Raw genomic sequence first — 17,433 nt, 5'->3', positions numbered from 1 at the left:
GGCCAGGGGAATGGCCGACATGGAGGCGCCGATTCGACAGGTTTCGTGCAGCTTCCAAGCTCAACAAAGAGAGCGGTGAGGTACAAGTCAACTCTCTTCTGTACTCGATGGGGAAAGGAGGACGACAACAATGATAACCCTGAACTTAACTACGAGATAGTTATAGCTAGGTTTGATGATCACTTCGTGCCTAGACGCAACGTGATTCATGACCGAGCATGCTTCCACAAGCGTGTGCAGAAGGAGGGAGAAACTGTAGAATCTTTTGTGAGAAGCCTGTATGAGCTTGCTCAATACTGTGAGTTCGGCATAACAAAGGATGAACAAATTAGGGACCGACTCGTTATTGGCATTCTAGATAGCGAGGTCTCACAAAAGTTGCAACTTGAGGCTGATCTTACGCTAGAGAGGGCTATCCTCCTAGCCCGACAGAGCGAGCAGATCAAGAAGCAGAGCGTGGAGCGGGCAGAGTGCTCAGTGAATGCTGTGGGACAAAGGGGACAGGCATGTTGGAAGCGCGGTAAAGACATGCGGCAGCGATATGGGCGAAACTTTCCGGAACTTGAGGAGTCCAGCAAACAAAATGGATGCCCACGGTGTGGCAGAACACACACACGTGAGGAACGTTGCCCTGCACGCGACAAGAACTGTCGGCGATGCGGTAAGCTGGGACACTTTGAACTGTTGTGCAAAAGCAAAATTATTAAACAATTAATGGCTGTGACACACGAATATGGTGATGATGATGATGATGATGATGATGATGATGATGATCAAGCTTTCTTTATCGGAGCTGTGACAAATCAGGCCCATAGAGTAGTTGAACAGCCAGATTTCAGTGACGATTGGCGTGTCACACTGCCCATCAACAATAGTCTAGTGGACTTTAAAATTGACACGGGGGCAGACATTACTGTAATGACTGAGAAAACATACAGCAAACTGCCAGACAAGCCCCAGTTAGCTAGAACCACAGTCAGTGCCACAAGCCCAGGAGGGGAAGTGGAATGCATAGGCAAATTCCTGGCCACATGCCTGCACAAGGGCCAAAAGTATGCCTTCTGGATTACAGTGATTAAAGGACGATTCGCACAGAATCTACTGGGGGGAGGTGTAGCCAAATCCATGGGCCTCGTGAAACGGCTGAATGCAGTCAGCACAGAGAAGGACGACCTATTCGGGGAAATAGGTCTCCTACAGTGCGACCCTGTCAAAATCGTGCTGAAACCAGGCGCGGAGCCCTATGCTGCCACAACGCCGCGCCGGGTGCCGTTTCTCCTCCTGCCCAAAGTCGAGAAGGAGCTGGGGCGCATGTTAGAGTTGGGCATATTCGAGCATGTCACGGGCCCAACGGACTGGTGCGCGCCCATGGTGCCTGCGGAGAAAAAGAATAAAGACCAGGTCAGAGTGTGTGTGGAACTCAAAAGGCTGAACAAGGCTGTCAAGCGAGAACTGTACGTGTTGCCCACACTGGAGGACATTGCTCCCAAGCTAGCCGGGGCAAAGGTGTTCTCCGCACTAGATGCTTCTAGTGGCTTCTGGCAAATTCCCCTGGACCCGGATAGCCAAAAACTGACCACCTTCATCACACCCATGGGCAGGTTTTGCTTCAGGAGGCTCCCATTCAGGATCTCGTCAGCCCCTGAAATTTTCCAAAGACTCATGACCGAGCTGTTCAGTGGCCACGAGGGAGTCGTGGTCGTGATGGACGACATACTCGTCTACGGTGCGGACGAGGAGGAACACAACAGGCGGCTGAATGCAGTCCTCCAGACCATAAGGCGGTCTGGACTGAAACTGAACAAAGCCAAGTGCCAGTTCAACAAGTCGGAGATCGGCTACTTCGGACACATAATCAGCGCAGAGGGCATGAAACCAGACAAAAGCAAGGTGAGCGCAATCACTGACATGCCCAGCCCAAACAACGTGGGAGAGCTGCGCCGGGTCCTAGGCATGATCAATTACCTGGGGAGGTTCTTGCCAGGCCTCTCAACTGTGCTACACCCAGTCACTGACCTGCTCAAGAAGGACAGTGCTTGGGCATGGGGTGACCTCCAGGAGAGAGCGATGCAGAAACCCAAAGACATGCTCTCATCAGCCCCAACACTGGCCTACTACGACTCCAACCACCGCACCGTCGTCAGCGCTGACGCCAGCAGCTACGGCCTGGGCGCCACACTACTTCAGGAGTACAGCGGTGAGTTGAGACCTGTTGCATTCTGCTCAAGCACACTCACAGAATCAGAGAAACGTTACTCCCAAATAGAAAAGGAGTGCTTGGCAGCGGTGTGGTCGTGTGAACGATTTGTACGCTATGTACAGGGGCTAGACAGTTTTTGCCTCCAGACAGACCACAAGCCGCTTGTCCCATTGATTAATGCATGCGACCTGGACAAAGCGCCGGTGCGGTGCCAGAGACTGTTAATGCGCATGATGCGGTTCAATGTTACAGCTGTGCATGTTCCAGGAAAACAGCTGATCGTGGCAGATGCGCTGTCCAGGAGCCCTCTGACTCAGGCCGGGTCAGAGACGGAGCGCCACATCAAGGCGTATGTCGATGCATTGGTGACAAACAAGCCCATGTCATCAGAGAAGTTGGAGGAGATAAGAGGAGTAACGCAGACTGATCCAGACCTTCAGGCGGTCATCTCCAGCGTGCAGAACGGCTGGCGTAAGACTCACAACTTTCCCTCTTTCTCTGCATTCTACTCTGCCAGGCATCACCTCTCTGAAGCGAGGGGACTAGTTCTGTATGACGACAGAATTGTGATTCCTAAAATACTGAGAGCAGACATTCTGAAGAAAATTCATGCTGGTCACCAAGGACTGACAAAGTGCCGCGAGAGAGCCAAGCTCTCCGTCTGGTGGCCCGGCATTGGTGGCGACATCAAGGCAACAGTGTCGCAGTGCAAGTTCTACATAGAACACAAGCCCAAGCAGAGGCATGAGCCTCTCATCACAACAACCCTACCGGGGGGGCCTTGGCAGAGGATCGCTGCTGACCTATGCGAGCTGGAAGGGAAGCAGTATCTAGTGGTTGTGGACTACTATTCCAGGTATGTCGAAATGGCACACTTACCTTCTACATCAAGCTTGCAGGTCATCACGCGCCTCAAAGCCATCTTCAGCAGATGGGACGTACCTCTCGAACTAGTCAGCGACAACGGTCTGCAGTTCACTTCAGCAGAATTCACTGACTGTTGCAAAGAGTACGGGTTCACACACGCAACCTCAAGCCCCCACTACCCCCAGGCAAACGGGGCAGCCGAGAGAGCAGTCCAGACTGCTAAAAGACTGCTGAAACAGCCAGACCCGTACCTTGCTCTGATGAGCTACCAGGCCACGCCCATTGCTGCAACGGGAGCTAGTCCGGCTCAACTCATGCTGGGACGACAAATTCGCACCACAGTCCCCACATTGGAGCAAAACTTGCAAAAGACTCCAATAAGCCCTGAACAAGTAAGAGTAAATGACTCTAATGCCAAAAGATCCTACGAGTACTTCTACAACCGCCGACACTCCACCCTCCGTCTCCCAGAGCTGCCGACAGGTCAGGCAGTCCGTGTCAAGCTGGACACAGACAAGGGGTGGAAGACCCCTGCGCAGGTGGTGGCGAGAGCGGAACAACCCAGATCCTACATGGTCAAGATGGACAACGGCACAGTGTTGCGGCGCAACAGGAGACACCTCCAGGCTGTTCCTGAGACCACCGGGCCTGCTGAGACCACCGGGCCTACAGAAACACAGCTACAGCCCGGGACCGGCCCAGCACGTCCCGTCAGCAGTCCACTTCCTGGTATGGTCACCAGGGGCCAAAGAGCATCACCAGGGCCCTCTGCACCAGAGGCTACACAGACACCGGCACGGCCTACTCTGTCTGGTGACACAGCCAGACTGACCTCCAGGGGCAGGGAAATCCGACCACCTCTCCGGTTCAGACTCAATGAGTGATTTTTGACTGTTTTTATTGCTAATGCCTAACCATTTTTATTTTTTCTAGGTTTCGTTACTGTCTTAACAGTGGGCTGATTTAGTTGAAAGAAAAAATATATATCCTGACGAGAGTGAAAAAAAAATGAAAAAAAAAAAAGAGAGGAAAGGAGAAGGATAAGGGAAAAACTGTTTCTGCGTTAATGTTGGTAATGCACTTACTGTGTTATGTTTTGTGAATGTGTTACACATACTACAGTACAGTAGTATGGAGGTTGTGAGGTTTATGGGGAAAAAGAAGAGGAAATGCTTTTGGTAAAAATAGATTTAATTTTGAATAAGAAAAAGTTTGCTTACCTGAATCTGCAATTAGAGTAGGTATTATTTATCCGAATGTATGTTTAGGATTCTCTGGATGGACTCAATACAGGTAAAAGTTACTTTTAGTTTATTGTCTAAAAAAGGGGGAGATGTAATGTGATTATGTATGGACGTATCAGTATATTACGGAGTGACGTAGTTCCGGTCACTAGTTGATGAGTTGAACCAGTTATGAAGACACGCTCGAATGAGCTCTGTATTAAGATCTGTTAACCTTCTGATAAATACCACGACAAGTGACACAACGTGTGCGTATCGTGACACATATGTTCTTTGCTGCTCAGGTCTTCGTTCGATGCATGCTACTGCTTTACTGTGCTTACGATTTCGATTCTCGTATCTCTCGTCGCTCAGTTACAATGTCGGTTAATACTCACCCAGAGGTCGTAATGTCGGGTTCTGATGAGGACGCTATCCCTCCATCTCCTGCCATCTCGCGTAGGAGTTCTCGAATGCAACTGAAATCGGCTTCTTGGGCGTCTTGGCCAACAAAAAAACTACTGGAACTCCTGGAATAAGAAGGCGTCCCAGTGGAAGTCGGCTAGTCGACGGGCGGATGCCCTGCAGCTTGCCGACACAGCGCTGGGGGAACATCTCCACCCTCCCCTCTCTCCAACGTTCGCTCCGGATGCCACCGCCGCTGGCTCCGCTGCTGCGACATCAACTAAACCCGGCAAAAAGCGCGCCGGTCGGCCTACTACTTCTGGCCCGGGCAAGCGAGCTTGGAAAGCCGTTAATTTCGGTCCTCCCCGGGATCCTCAACAACACCCCCAACAAGCCCCCGACGCGGACCTCCGCCAGGTTCTACAAACCCTCGCCGAGTCGGTGCAAAGCCTTGGCGCCAGGATGGACGCCGTCGAAACACCAGGCGGTACTCCCGGACGGGTCCAGGCCCCCAACCCGCCGTCGTCAGTCGCCACAGCGCCTTTCTTTCTCCAGCAACCATCCGGCTCGGTTCCCTCCGCCTTCACAGGCTACGCACCTGGCACGTGCCATGCTACCACGACTACTGCAGCCCCCGCATTAGCCCCCGTAGTGTATTTTCTCTCTACAGCTCTACCAGCGCAGCTTCAGGGTAGGATATTTATTACGCCCGCCGCGGCAATGGTTTCCCAGACCACAAAAAATAACATACTCCAGGGCAGAGATGTCAATCTCGCGGGTTTACTGTTACCCGCCTCCCTCCCCTGCCATAGAGCGCCAATGGGTTGATCGCGGTGACGTGTCCGTTCTTTTAAAAACTTCAGATCCCAGACTTACGCGCAATCTTTCTTTCGGTAAGTTTGACATCACATACGGTATCTACAGAGACATCATGTGCCAAGTTTATCCTGATAGGAGGTTAGAACTCAACGCTTACCTCGCTATTATTGCTGACCTCAACCAGCGCTACGGGGGAACCTTATTTTATGAATATCACAAAGCGTTTTCTGCCAAGTCGGCCCAATGTATTGCTATGCTCAATGTGAGGATTGATTGGTCCACTACGGACACCGAGCTCCTGCTCTACCACTTCGGTGGCCATCAGTCACTTTCTTGTGCTATCTGTAGTTCCCACGGGCACACATCGGTGCTATGTCCCAAGGCCGCTACTACCGCCCCCGTCTATGCCTCTAAAACGTCTCTCGTCCACGGCGACGTAAACGTAAGACAACCGAGAGATCGTCTCGGACGGGCTATAGTTTTGTTAATGGGAGGCCCATCTGTAATAACTTGAATGAATCTGTATGTTCTTTCCACTACTGTAAATTCTCCCAAATCTGCAGTATTTGCAGGGACCCGCACCCGAAATCCACCTGCCCCCGCCGCCAAAAGCCGGCAAACCAAGGGAGGGGCCATCCCTCCAAGAGATTCTAAAATCTCACCTATCTACCCAAATCAACTTTGCTTCTCTAGCATCATTCCTTTCATCTCACCCCAACTCCGGTTTTGTAGACCATGGCTGTGTCCCAATTCATAGGACGCATCCTTCGAAGGCTGCATTCGAAGGATGCGTCGACGCCGATTGCGTCACAGCGACGCGCCAAGTGCTGTCCCAATTCCAAGGGTCCTTCAAATGCGGCCTACGAATGCAGCCTTCTTTTCCCGGATTTGAAGGATGCATCGGCTGTATCCTTCACGGCCCAACGTATCCCAAGATCCTTCACGGCCCAACGTATCCCTCCCAAGATTCATTGGGCATTCAATCAATGGAGAATGGCGGAGAATGGCGATTTAAGTTGCATTTAAATGTAAGTATTTGGTTTCTAGTCACTCGAGTATTTAACGATACAAATGTTAAAAAAAACAAGGGCCCTTAAATCTTTTTTCATTAAAGTAATCGGCAATATAAGTAAGGTAACGTTACACTTAGTGACGCTGTAACGTTAACTAAGAACACCCATTAAGCCCTAAAGTTTCAAATTTAAGAGGTCAAAATGGTTATTTTTTACCGAAATTGTGGCGATTATATAGATAATTTGCTATTCTGTAACGTTAGATAAATGGACCAAGGCGAACACAGGTTGTGGATCCTGGTTTTCAGACCGTAACGTTACAAACGTTGGGATTGATTACACAGTTAACTTGCTTATTTTGCTATTTAAGCTGCTCTTGTTTGGTAGTGTAAAGCAAAACTAATTCTAACATTTGGTTTTGGTTTAGGGAGCCAGCAGCATACTGCTCGATTTATTCAATTGAGGGGGGAGAACGATGAGCTGTTCACCGGGGTGAAATACTCAGCAAGTGTAGCTTGGGGGTAAGGAAACAAGTGCTTATTTATATCGTAAGTTAGTTTATAAAAATTATTATAGGCCATTTATATATCTACATTTGACCATCTTGTAAAGGTTAGTTAAATTAGCCCTCATTAAACAGCAGGACAGATACAACATCCCCAGAAATAGTTTACTACGATGTCCTATTTTGGTATATTAAAGAAAGAAAGACAAAAAAAAGTCACAGCTCGCATCAGTACTAGACAGCACTAGAAAAACACACAGAGAAAAAGGGTGTTTTGACTTCTACTGGTTGTCTTATTATTATGGGCTTCATATATGATGAGGGCTAATTTAAATGTAACCATTACAAGATGGTCAAATGTATATACAGTATATTATAAATGGCCTATTGTTAACATGCGGGCTATTAACATGATTGATAAATGTGTCTCTTGTTTCCTCTGATTAATAATCTCTCTGTGCTTAGGACTATTCTGGAGAAAATAGGCCTGCAGGGGAAGGTGACTCCCCTGCAGGCAAAGAAAAAATGGGACAATTAAAAAAATATATAAGTATGTACATGTCATTTTAAATATACATTATTTGTTTTAACCATGCAAGTTAATAAATACTTTTGCTGAAATTTGTTTTTATACTGCTGTTGTTAACTGCCATGATTGATTTCCTCTGCCTTAGGATTGCAAGTATCCAGGATCAGGAGAGGGGGTAGGTGGGAAACCCACTGCTGCCACTTGGCCCTGGTTTGTCCCCATGGATAAGGTATTGGGACAGAGGCATTCCAACAACCCCCCTGCCCTAATTGCCTCCATCCCTGAGAACACCAGGGCCAAGTACAGCAAGTACAGCAGTGGTGGATCAGGAGGTGGAGGACAAGGATCAGGAGGAGGAAAGACAGCGAGGGCCAAGGTCCAGAAAGAGGGACAGAGAGGAAGACATGTTCCAGTTAATAAAAGAGGACATGAGGCTACAAAGGGAGGCAGAGGAGAGAAGAGCCCAGGAGAGCAGGGAAAGAATGGATAGGTTTTTCTCAATTTTGGAGCGTTTGGTGGACAAATAACTTATGTTTTATTATATTTAACACATTGTTTATTATTATTTACATATTTATTGAAACTAACTTATTTAACTAACTATTTATTAACTATTTGACTAACTTTTTGAATAACTATTTATTAAAACCCTAACTAACTTTTTTGTATTAACTAATGTATTCATATGTAACTTATAAAACATATATACAACAATAAAACTATTTACAACAAAAAACATTCATGTGACTATTTACAACAATTATTATAAAACTGCTATACAAACTCCTGTCAGTGGGACATCCAGGGGTGGTCTCCAGAGTGTGCTGGAGATGCCTCTCTCCACTGGGCTGAATCAATTGACGGCTGCCATGTCACTAAAATATTTTTGGAAAAGGGCAAGAATAAGAGTGCATATAAGTACGACACAACCTTACCTTGACAAAAGCAATCTTGCCACAAATTATTTGAGCGGGTAAAACTATTCTACAAAACATTTTAAATAAATAGAAATAGCTTTTCAATTATTTCAATTATACTCACCGGCTCTGGCGGTGAGTATTCCCCAACTCCTCCAATAAAAGATAAAAGATAAAAAATAAAATTATAATTTCTGGCTCCATTTTTGTTGGTTTCTTTGTTGGTTTATTTGGTTTCTTTGTTATTTTTTACGCGCTGTCCGGTATAACTTCTGTTTACTAACGGGTCAGGTCAGCTGTCAGGGTTGCTAGGTGACAGGAGCAGCGCGTGGTCACGCAAGGTAAAGGGCGGTAACGGTTTGTTACGTAAACCGGAAATGCTCCGTAGGCTAGACCGACCCATTTCTTCGGCCTTCGGAGTGTCCTTCTCAGTCTAAGAAGGCTGCATCCTTTGAAGGACGCGGTCTACGAAGGATGCGTCCTTTGAATTGGGACACAGCCCATCTCATCACGGGCCTTTCACCAGGGTTCCGGGTGGGAGTCCTTTCTACGTTGTCTACTAAATACCTGGCAAAAAATCTCCAGTCAGCTCTGGCAAAATCGGAAATAGTGTCTGCTATTCTGGCTAAAGAGCTCTTCACAAACTACGTTATCGGCCCATTTAATACTCCCCCCTTTTCTTTCATCAGAATAAATTCTCTCGGCGTCGCTACCCGGAGATATTCAGGGAAAAAACGTCTAATTTTTTACATGTCCTCTCCTCACTCTGACTCTATCGCTAGCGTTAACGAATGTATCCCACCAGAACCATTTTCGTTGCTAGAGAGGCAGCAGAGAGAGAGGTCATGTTTCCCGAAGCTCCGCTAGGCATTGGAAAAAACTACTTAATTCATCGTTCAGATCTACTTTATTTTATTCTATTTCATGATCATAATACTTAACAATATATAGTTTGTTTCCGTCGTCCTCCATTGCTCGATTCAACAACACATTTTGGCACTTTTTATGACTCCCAGATCAGACCGCAGCAAAAGCCTTGGACTTTCCTATCGCCAACATGCCTCTGTACTCGGATATCTCAGGCACGGAGACAGACTGCACCAAACTGCGACAGACAGTGGCTTTATTTGAAACGTCTTTATTTGAAAGACTAGCAGCATTAGAAAAATGCAAAGGACTTCTCCAGGATACAGTGCCGATGGGTGAGTTTGCTGAGCTAACTCAGACAAATACACAACAAGATGATCAAAGCTACACTGTATCCTTCCGAAGCTGGACAAGACAGGGACAGTTCCAGCTGCATCTCACTGGCACAGAGTCGGCGCTAAGCCAAAAACAACATACCAAAGTGAATCAACAAGTTCACTCAACGCCAAATGCTAAGCTACCCAAAACTAAAGTTGCATGTTTCAGCCGGATTAGCCCGTCACTGAAGTTAACCCTGCCGCTGAAGAACCGGTTCCTGCCACTTCAAAAGTCCACGAACGCGCCTGCCACCAATGCAACCATGAGCCCCGAGATGCGTCCGGACAAACAGTGGGGACAAAGACCGACCATGAACCCATCGCCAGAGATGCGAGCTGTGCATGCGTCGGCCACCCGTGCACCCCTGAGCCCCGAAATATGTCCGGACGGACGGTGCGGACAGAGATGGAACAAGAACCAGTCGCCACGGAGGCGAGCTGCGCATGTGTCTACCACCGCCACCTCAAGCCAACAAGGGCCCATCTCATAGAAAGCAGATGAACCAGACACTCTGATTATAGGAGACTCAACCATCAAGGATATAATCGGTAAGAAGATCAAAACATGCTACTTCCCAGATGGTTAGTGATATCAACCAGAAACTAGCCACAATCATATTGGAAAACCCCAAAATCTCACAGATTATTGTGCATACAGGACTTAATGATATTCAAAGAAAACAGTCAGAACTTCTGAAGAGGGATTACGCTGATCTATTGGATACATTGGACAAAATACACATTAAGTCATTCATCAGTGGACCCATACCAGCAGTTGACAGGGGAATAAACAGATTCAGTCGTTTACTTGCACTGAATAAATGGCTTTCGAGAGTCTGCAATGAAAGAGGAAGGGGCTTTATTGACAATTTCAACTTGTTCTGGGGGCGCAAATATCTTTAATTTGAAATTTTTGAAAGTCATGGATGTCATTGCACCTTATAAGGTTAAAACGATTTCTGGAAAGCAAAAGGCACCCTGGAGAAAAGCTGCTTCTGTAACAGCACAGAAAAAAGAATGCAGGAAGGTTGAACGCATCTGGCGTAAAACAAAACTTCATATTCACCATGATATCTACAAAGAGAGCCTCCGTGCCTACAATTTAGACTTAAAAACGTGCTAGAGAAACATTTTTCTCCAATATCATTAAAACCAATACTAATAATGCAAAAACCCTATTTGCAACTGTTGACAGACTGACCAACTCCCCAACACAAATTCCAGCTGATCTCCATTCCACGCAGAAATGCAATGAGTTTGCAGCTTTTTATACTGATAAAATTTAAGGCATCAGACGCGCCATCAATATCTCCACTTCAAACAAAAATGTTGGACTACCACCCTGTTCAGGCAAAAGTAACGTGGCAGGGATGGCATGCTTTAATGTTATAGACTCTAAAACTCTTGTGGAAACTGTTACACAACTAAAGCCATCCACCTGTTGCCTTGATTCTTTACCTACCAACCTCTTTAAGAGTGTTTTTGACTGCCTAGCAATAGACACATTGCAGATAGTTAACAGCTCTCTCCAGTCAGGCAACTTCCCAAAAGCCTTGAAAACTGCAGTTATTAAACCCCTTTTAAAAAAGCGGAGCCTAGATACCTCTATTATTAACAACTACAGACCAATATCAAATCTACCCTTCATAAGTAAAATCATTGAGAAAGTTGTCCTCCAGTAACTTAATCACTTCCTGGCATCAACAGGTTGTTATGACACCTTCCAACAAGGATTTCGACCCCTGCACAGCACTGAGACCGCCCTCATTAAAGTTGTAAACAACATCCGTCTTAACACAGACTCTGGCAAAACCTCAATACTAATGCTACTAGACCTCAGTGCTGCATTCAACACTGTAGACAATACATTACTTTTGGCTTTACCATTACTTTGGTTAGAAAACTGGGTGGGGATTTCAGGCACAGTCTTAAATTGGTTCAGATCCTACCTAAAAAAATGGGAACTACTTTGTTTCCATTGGCGACTTTGTATCAAAATCAACCAACGTGATGTGTGGAGTCCCACAAGGTTCGATCTTAGGACCCTCTTTATTCAACATCTACATGCTCCCACTAGGGCAAATCATGCAAAATAACAATATTGACCATCATTGCTATGCTGATGACACGCAAATCTATGTATCGCTATCACCAAATGACTATCGGCCCATAGATCTGCTGTGCCAGTGCATTGAGCAAGTGAAAGACTGGATTTGCCGAAATTTCCTTCAGCTAAATGAGGATAAAACAGAGATAATGTATTTGGTGCTAAAGCCGAAATTTCCTTCAGCTAAATGAGGATAAAACAGAGATAATTGTATTTGGTGCTAAAACGGAAAGGCTTAAAGTAACCCAACACCTTCACTCTCTGTCCCTGAAAACCTCAATCAAAGCCAGAAATCTAGGGGTTATCATGGATTCTGATTTACATTTCGACAGTCACATCAAATCAGTTACAAAATCTGCATGTTATCATCTTAAAAATGTAGCAAGACTTAGAGGGCTCATGTCCACCGAACACTTACAAAAACTTGTACATGCCTTTATCACTAGTAAACTTGATTACTGCAATGGTCTCCTTACAGGTCTCCCAAAACAAACTCTAAGGAAGCTTCAGCTTGTTCAGAATGCTGCTGCTAGAGTTCTATCAAATACCCAAAAATTTGAACACATTACACCAATTCTTAAATCGTTACATGGGCTTCCTGTAGGTCAGAAAATTGATTTTCAAATCATGTTGATAAGCTATAAATCCCTACATGGTTTAGGCATAAAATATTTAACTGATATGCTTCCACTACATAAGCCTTCTAGACCAGTGATTTTCAACCAGTGTGCCGCGGCACACTAGTGTGCCGCAAGAGATTGTCAGGTGTGCCGTGGGAAATTTTCTAATATCACCTTATTAACCATTGTCGGGTGTCTGTGCTGTAATAAAGTGTCGCAGATAATGTACCGTAATTTTCAGACTAACTTTTTTCCCATTTTCCGATTCTGCGGCTTATATAACGGTGCGGCTAATCTATGGATTTTTACAACTAACGGCCACTCGGAAAATTAGTATTCGAAGCTTAAATCAGTATTCGGAGCTTCGTTGTTTTTTTTCCACGCACGTGACGTTACCAGAGCGAGGGAGGCAAACTATAAGCGTCAGCGACACCAAGCAGAGAAGCGAGAGAGGTGGAGGAAGAATAGATATCTTGTTTCTCTTTACTTTATAACACAACAGTAGCGGGATCTCGGGAGGAAAAGTAATACTTGACGAAATGCTAACCTTAGCTTAGTTGTTTGTTTACGTTCACTGTACAGCATACATAGTAAACTTTGTGAAGGCGTGACCTTTGAAATCTTGCTTATTTGTGTCTTTGTGTGAGGAAATGGGAGCGGAACACAAAGTCTTATTGCTCCACACGGAGGTCCGGTGGCTGTCGCGCGGCAAAGCGCTGGCCTGTGTGTATGAGCTGCGAGAGGAACTTAAAGTGTTTCTGACAGACGAGAGGTCCGATTTTTCAAAGCTGCTTGGAAGTGATGAGTGGTGTGCAAAGCTGGCATACCTGGCAGATATATTTCATCATCTGAATGAACTGAACACATGGATGCAAGGCCGAAATGAAAACCTTCTTACAAGCACTGATAAAATTAACGGATTCCGTTTAAAGGTCCAGCTCTGGCAACAACATTTGCAGCGTGGCAACCTTGAGATGTTCCCACTCACCGAGAAACTGCATGATGGCAACACTGATGCAATGTGCGAGATGATTGGAAAACATTTGAAAACTCTAGAGGAGAAGTTGTTATTTTATTTCTCTTCAGCCTTCACAGAATGCCTTGACTGGGTTAGGGACCCATACAGCTCAGCCTCCATTGCGGGAAAGGACATGACTTTAAATGAGCAAGAGGAACTCATTGAACTGAAACAAGATCGTGGTTTAAAGCTAAACTTTGCTGATCTTCCTTTGGACAGTTTTTGGTTATCTGTTGCCAAGGAGTTCCCCATTCTGGCCACCAAGGCTATTTTGACATTGCTCCCGTTTTCAACCACATATCTGTGTGAGCTGAACTTCTCAGGCTTGACTGCGATAAAAACTAAAAACAGAGAGAGACTGAGAGCTGTTGAGGAAGAGCTTCGTGTGTGTCTTTCTACCATTCCTGCCAGGATATCCATTTTGTGTTCATCGAAACAGGCCCAGGTTTCACACTAAGTGAGTATAAATACATTTAGAAACTATATTATTAACTATATGTGTTGGAGCTATGCAGTTCTTAGATTTAATTGTAAAACATTTATTTAGTTTGTTTGCTTAATATAAATTAATATGACTTTTATGTTTATTTTCTCGTTTGTATTATAAATTAGTTAATTTGAGTTTGTTTATGTTTTTGTTTTGAAGTTATTACTCTATATATAGAAGTGGCGGGCATAGGTAAGACAGGCACTGGGAAGGGTCATGTTTTTTTACCAGCTGTACGAGAGAGACAAAGGAGTGAGGCTGCTGGTTCACACTGTTGCACATTTGTTTTGTTTGCTTGGAAGATCGGAAAATAAACCTGCATAAATCTAAATTCACGACTGGACAGTTGACTCTTTCCCCTGCACTGCGTAAGATTCGTCCCCCCTGGTGCTTCAGTGGCTTTGTTTGATTTCTTAATTTTCAAGTAATTGTTTTATTGAGGACAAATCGCCACTACAATATGTATTATATGTACTGTGTTAGAGTGTGATTTTGTGTCATTTTGGTTGGTGGTGTGCCCCAGGATTTTGTAAATGTAAAAAGTGTGCCGCGGCTCAAAAAAGGTTGAAAATCACTGTTCTAGACCACTAAGATCTTCTGAGACCAATCTGTTAATTATCCTAAGAGTAAACACGAAACATGGTAAAGCAGGATTTAGTTACTATGCAACAATTAGCTGGAACTAACTCCCTGAGGATTTAAGACTTGCCCCAACTCTGAGCACCTTTAAAACAAGGCTGAAGACTTTTATTTATAATACACTCCGCTGAATAATGATTTTTTTTAAGTTCACTCATCTGCTCTAGAAATCTGTTCAAAAAGATGATGACGTCACTGCCAGAGGTCATGCTTTATGGCAAGTTCTGAGTCACTTTGGCACTTCCGCATGTATAATATATATAATATAGTATATATATATTCATATGATATATAACAATTAATTTCGACGGAAAGTCCTCCTTAGGATAATTTTTCGGATTCTGCCTGAGCTTCAGATGCCATCAAGCGAGGTCTCTGGTCGTCATCAGTCGCAAATCCGTCCCTGACCAATCAGCATTCATTAGCAGAATATTAGCGTGTACGGCCAGCAATGGCCCAAACTGAAAGAAATCTAAAAGACTTAAGTACTCATTAATTCTAATTTTGAACTATAATCTATATTGAACTTGCAGAATCTACAATAAAATCTGTAATATTTCAAAGATATCGCAGATATATTGAACTTGCGGAATCTACAATAAAATCTGCGATATTTCAAAGACAATCAGGTAAAAGAGATACATTTAGTCGGCTAGCCCCATAGACCCCCATTCAATCTACACTCATGCGATCACCCCCAGTGGAATTCTAATGGAACTGCAAGCAAGTTTGATACAATGGGGCTCAATAGAGAGTGCTAAGGGCAAGGCTCTCCATAGACGGGCTCTGGTACGGTGTAGTACATAATCAGTGACACTTTTCTTTTGGCTCATGCGGGGATGATTGTTTTATCTGTTCTATAATATCAATGCTGGTCATATTTACGTTTGTGGGAATGCAGCAAATTGCATTAAGTATCTTATTTTATTTATTTTCATATTATTTTGTTAAATATGTATTTCTATATAATGACGGTCTGCGCTAACCTAACTGTGGAGGGGAATGCTGATCCGTGTATGGGGTACTAGATGCTCAGTGACACTTTTCTTTTGGCTCATGCAGATGTAAATAAATGTGAATAGCCAGCCTCCATTGTGGTCCAGTCCTTCTTCTGCACAGCGCATACCAATTAATTCTATCTTAATGACAAATCAAAGTGGTACCACTTTACTTGAGGTCAAAGAATGTATTCACTACACTGTCATAATGGTGTCATGACAGACAGTCTATCCTTCATGATATCTTAATGATAAATCAAAATGGTACCACTTTCCTTGAGGTCAAAGAATGTATTCGTTAAGCTGTCATAATGGTGTCATGACAGCCAGTCTATCCTTCATGATATCTTAATGATAAATCTAAATGGTACCACTTTACTTGAGGTCAAAGAATGTATTCATTACACTGTCATAATGGTGTCATGACTGCAAGTCTATCCTTCATGATATCTTAATGACAAATCAAAATGGTACCACTTTACTTGAGGTCAAAGAATGTATTCATTACACTGTCATAATGGCCTCATGACTGCAAGTCTATCCTTCATGATATCTTAATGACAAATCAAAATGGTACCACTTTGTTTGAAGTCTGATCATTTATTCATGACACTATCATAATGGTGTCTTGACAGCCAGTCTATCCATCATGATATCTTCATGACAGATCAAAATGGTACCACTCTACTTGAGGTCAAATCATTTATTCATTACATTGTCATAATGGTGTCATGACAACCAGTTTGGTTAAATATCCTGTCACACATCTATCTGACCAAGTGCTAGAATTGGTCTTTAACCTTGCACATCTTATTATAATAATCATCATGTCAACATTTTATGAATACAAAAAAGGTGCATTTCAAGTTGTCATGACAGAGACATCCTCCGGTAATTTCTTCCTGGTTAATTTTTCATTATAAAGACATCCCAAACAACTGTAATGTCAACTTGTCATGGCCAAGATAACTTCTGAGCCCTGTTTCAGGTATCTGGTTTAACATACTCTGAGTTTAATCCTGTGCTCTGAGTTGGTTGACTCAGAGTTCAGGGTTGAAAAGCAACTCTGGGTTTTCGGTTTCAGAACAGGTGATCAGCGTTGGGTTAATCAACTCTGAGTGTGTTCACTCTGGGTTGAGGGCGTGCCTGTTGACTACAAAGAGCCATCATCAATGGATCTCTGATAACATGATCAAACATGGACCAAAAGCGTAGATCCACTTACTTTTCCCCCACGAAATTGGAAATTCTAATGAACGCGTATGGCGAGCATGCCCATTTTAACAAAAAAAAGCAATAATGCCGCGGCAGCGAGAGCGCGAGAGAGAGCTTGGCAGGAAATTGCTGAACAAGTCAATGCGTGAGTAAAATAAATTAGTAAAATAAAATATGAGGAAAGTTTAATATCTTCCACTTATTCTGTGTGTGTGTGTGTGTGTGTGTGTGTGTGTGTGTGTGTGTGTGTGTGTGTGTGTGTGTGTGTGTGTGTGTGTGTGTGTGTGTGTGTGTGTGTGTGTGTGTGTCAATTTACGCAGGAACAACCCGAGTTAAACTGTTTAATTGAAATCAAATCAATTGTGCTGTTTTCTCTCCTCTACCTAATTTAACAGCTATATTCAACATGTGATGGGCATATTCAACATGTGATGATGCTTTAAGCAGTATATGAATCTTCAAAATAGCGCTTATTGAATATTAGGGTAACATTTTCCTCCATGTTAGCAAATCAAAAAAAAGCAGAGCCCCGGCAGACTGGAGGGGGTCCACCTCTGCAGCCCTCACAGAGGCTGAGGAGATGGCCCTCAGCCAACAGAGTATGGGTCCTGTGGCTGAGGGCATCCC

The 17,433-nt window shown here is 44.4% G+C and overlaps 1 long non-coding RNA gene across 1 annotated transcript; it reads left to right on the top strand.

The window, feature by feature from the left end:
• The first annotated feature begins 6,924 nt into the window (after positions 1-6,924).
• LOC115532720 (uncharacterized) lies at positions 6,925-7,575 on the top strand. Its single transcript, XR_003974109.1, has 2 exons — positions 6,925-7,048; positions 7,498-7,575. It is a non-coding gene; the product is annotated as an uncharacterized LOC115532720 (long non-coding RNA).
• The last annotated feature ends 9,858 nt before the right edge of the window (positions 7,576-17,433 follow it).

Source organism: Gadus morhua, chromosome 20, assembly GCF_902167405.1.
Source record: "Gadus morhua chromosome 20, gadMor3.0, whole genome shotgun sequence".
Lineage (NCBI taxonomy): Eukaryota > Metazoa > Chordata > Actinopteri > Gadiformes > Gadidae > Gadus > Gadus morhua.
This window is presented reverse-complemented; position numbering and strand designations above follow the sequence as displayed.